This window comes from Triticum urartu, chromosome 3, assembly GCF_003073215.2.
Source record: "Triticum urartu cultivar G1812 chromosome 3, Tu2.1, whole genome shotgun sequence".
NCBI classification, from domain to species: domain Eukaryota; kingdom Viridiplantae; phylum Streptophyta; class Magnoliopsida; order Poales; family Poaceae; genus Triticum; species Triticum urartu.
In genome coordinates, this window is record NC_053024.1 from 740,957,635 (window position 1) to 740,961,218 (window position 3,584).

Here is a 3,584-nt window from a genome sequence, read left to right on the forward strand (position 1 = left end):
TGGGCCAAGCCTGACAGATGGACGCGCCCAAGCCTGCTCAGACCGCCCCATATCCACCCTATAAATCTGAGCAGGCTTGAGCAGGCTTGGGCGCGTCCATCTCTCAGACGCGCCCAAGCCTGCTCAGACCGCCCCATACCCATCTTAAACGCTCGGGTAGGTCACCCGGTAAAAAGAAAAATCGACCCAACCGGACCTCTCAAACTGCGGACAAATGCTCGGGCTGACTGGCGGTGGTACTCCTAAACACCAACGTTGGAGTACCAACCAATCCTATCCATCAGATTAAGATAAATGAAGGGCCTATGAAACCCAATAACAGTCGCGCAAAGGGCGCCCTCTCGGCTATGCCACGTCGGATTTTGGATGGTTGCGCGAGGAGCTGAGATAGGCATAGATTGGCTTCGTCCCTGCCCCACAACCCACTTCCTCCCTCTTTCTTCTGGACGAAGGAAGAGATCGCGAGATACGACCGCCCTGCTCCCCACACACGCCACCTCCTCACCCCCCTCTCTCTCTCAGACCCACTCGCCCGCCACCTCCTCACCACGCACGCCACCTCCTCACCCCCCCCTCTCTCAGACCCACTCGCCACGAAGACTGGAGGTAGAATGCGGCACGCGCCGGTCGACGAGGAGGAGTTGCGCCGCCGCCGGAGCACCGAATGCATCTACTACCTCGCGCTCCCCGTTGACCTGCAAGAAGGTACCCCTGCGTCTCCCTCTTTCTTCGCCGCCGAACGGTTTTGATCTGACCGGGGGCCTCCTTCTCCTCTGGTCTACGATTCGAGCTGCACTCGTGCGCGCGCACGATTTCGTCTTAGTTTCTAACAAGCGACCTTTTGTGAGCTTATGCACCCGGGCCTCACTATCCTAGCACTCCAATGTTGCTTTGAGATTTGTGCTACACAACTACCTTATTACATGAAATTTTCTCTTTTTTGTTCCTCTCATATAAAACATGTCTTGAACTTCAAACTTTGCAGTACAACATAACTTTATAACTAGAATGTGAGATAAAACTTTCAGATTTTTTTGTCCGACATAAATATGAAAAATAAGATTTTTTTAATCAAACAAATCTCATTTTGTATATTTATGTTGGACCAAAAAATCTGTAAGTTTTATCCCACATTCTACATAGAAAGCTTTGTTGTGCTGCAAAGTTGAAGTACAAATACATGTTCTATATGAGAGAAACAAAAAAGAGAAAATTATTTGCACGAATCGTGATGCAGGAATGAGTGGTTAGATAAGGAGTACCCGGGTGCATAGGCTCTAAAACATGTTTTCGAGCGACCGAGCTCTGCTCTGCTCGGTGCCGGTAAATTCGACGGTTTCAATCGAGATCTGTTTGTTCGTTATAGAAGTTGATTCGGCTGAGCCCTTATATTGCTGCTACTGCTTCTATCTGAAAACCTGCAGAAGTAGATTGCACATCTCAGGGAAAGCATTCTCCAATTGTTTTATTTGTGAACGCCATTGCTCAGGGCTCCATATGCACATTCACAAACATTAGTCGCCAATGGAGCAGAGCGCCATTGCTGATGTAGCTTAAAATGGTGATCAGTGACCGACTGAGTGTGCTTGAAGTTTGAGGTGGAGTGCAAGGAGGAGGACACCCGGGTGGAGATCTACTGCGCCGCCAAGCCGGGGCTACTGCTGTCGATGGTGAGCACCCTGGACACACTCTCCCTCAACATCCAGCAGTGCGTCGTCGACTGCTTCAACGACTTCGCCATGCACGCCTCCTGCTCCGAGGTACCAATGATTCCATCCATGGACTCATCACTTCACCAACAAACATGGATGAATTCATCTTCTTCTTCAGCTAGATCATCTTTTAAGTCACCAATTCCAGCTGATTGATTCGAGTTTTGTATGCAGATGCACAGGGAGATGTGCTGCTGGATCTTATAAGGAGGTCACTCTGACAAGACTGGCTAGCTGTGATTCTCGTGGGAATAAAGAGGATGGGACCTGTGATTGTCGTGGATCTGGAGGTGACACTGATCAGGAAGGTAAGTTTACTACTGATCTGGAGTAATATTACTAGATTGCAAATCACGAATTTAGTAGTTACTGCAGAATATTGGTTAGTTGGTTCAGTTTACCTTTTATGTTTATATGGTCTAACGACATCTGACATAGCAGATGCTTGGTCCAGCTGGAGATAGCTTACATGGTTTTATTTCACCATAATATATTTCCAACAAGATCGTTCCCTATTGTTTCCTGAAGAAAACTAACGATCAAACTGTAGAAAAAACATTGTTTAGAGAGGAGTTAATATACAGTTTGTAGTCTTGCAATTGGCTTCTAAAATTTACAGCAGGAGTACACAATGAGTTTGAACAAATGAATGCAAAACCTACCAGATTTTGCGATGTTACTGTTTCTTGATATCTTCCTCATTTGTATTATGTGAATTCCTTAGTTGGCAGCTATTTTAATGTATACTCTCCCCTTATTTTGAGGAAACTTCACGGGGCAGAGGATCACTACAATTTTTTGTTTCAAATAGGAAATGAACAAAACATGACTTTGCCAACCTCTCATGTAGTATATATGTACCTATTTCATAAAGTACATCAGTGCAAATACAAGTTTGCAACTCATGACAATGAGTCGAGGAGTGAAAGAAGTTTGGAACTCACACAAGTGTCATACTCGCATGACCAAATCAGGCTACGAAGACAAGTCTTCATGCGCACATGTATGACCTTGCCTCTGTCGTTGTTATTCTTTTTTCTGAAGAAAAAAACTGATGTCATTAGGCTCTAAATTTGCCAAGATTTTTTTGTCTTTGCAATTTTGTTTGCAGGATTGCCGATTTTAGTTACACAGTACCATTTAAAAAGCGGCTGCCATTTGATGAATTGCTGAAGGGTGGTGGCTGGACATCATGCGGGACAGTGTTCCAAGATGGTTAGACGTTAGCTACTGATTCACAATCTATCAATCCTATCTTCATGTATCTGTGTGTGTTAGGTACATCTACTTGATTTCTTCTTCTGATTTAGGGAGGTCTTCAGAATCTGAGAGGAAATTCATGTAAAATTTATTTTCCTATTCTTGGAAACTCTTGCTTAGGAAAATCATAATGTTCTTTTCATTGTACAAACAGTACAAGGTCCAACATGGTTGTGCTAATGTCTAGGTTTCGGCTTCCTGGTGAGGTGCCCTCCTCTTGAGTATGCCAGTACTTCATGGTGGTGAGGTTTGTCTCGATGGTAGACCGGTTGATTGATTAAATGGCAATAGGAGCAGCTTAGTGAGCCAGTGATGCAACTGTGCATCGTCTCTTGACGCACCACTGTTGACCCCAGCTACTGCCTGTACATATGATCCATGTATCGTGTTTAGTTTCTCACTAAGACTTGGTATGCTTGTGTTGTGATGATCCGAGGAACTCTACCTCTTTTGGAGATCGCCCACCTTTTGGAGACTGCTAAACCTTGACTTGAACAGTTGGATGTGTTTTTGTGATCAGTCATCCAACTATCCACTTGTAAGATTGTCACCTCTATTAATATAGATCTATTAGCATTGATGAAACTACTTCGCTTGCTTTGCTTTATGAAT

The 3,584-nt window shown here is 44.7% G+C and overlaps 1 long non-coding RNA gene across 2 annotated transcripts; it reads left to right on the top strand.

Annotated features, from left to right (window-relative positions):
* The first annotated feature begins 644 nt into the window (after positions 1–644).
* Positions 645–2,853, top strand: LOC125549568. 2 transcript variants are annotated; one of them, XR_007301394.1, is made up of 4 exons: positions 645–705; positions 1,570–1,760; positions 1,887–2,715; positions 2,824–2,853. It is a non-coding gene; the product is annotated as an uncharacterized LOC125549568 (long non-coding RNA). The 2 variants fall into 2 exon arrangements; XR_007301393.1 differs by lacking the exon at positions 645–705 and having other exon boundaries at positions 1,407–1,760.
* Positions 2,854–3,584: the final 731 nt, after the last annotated feature.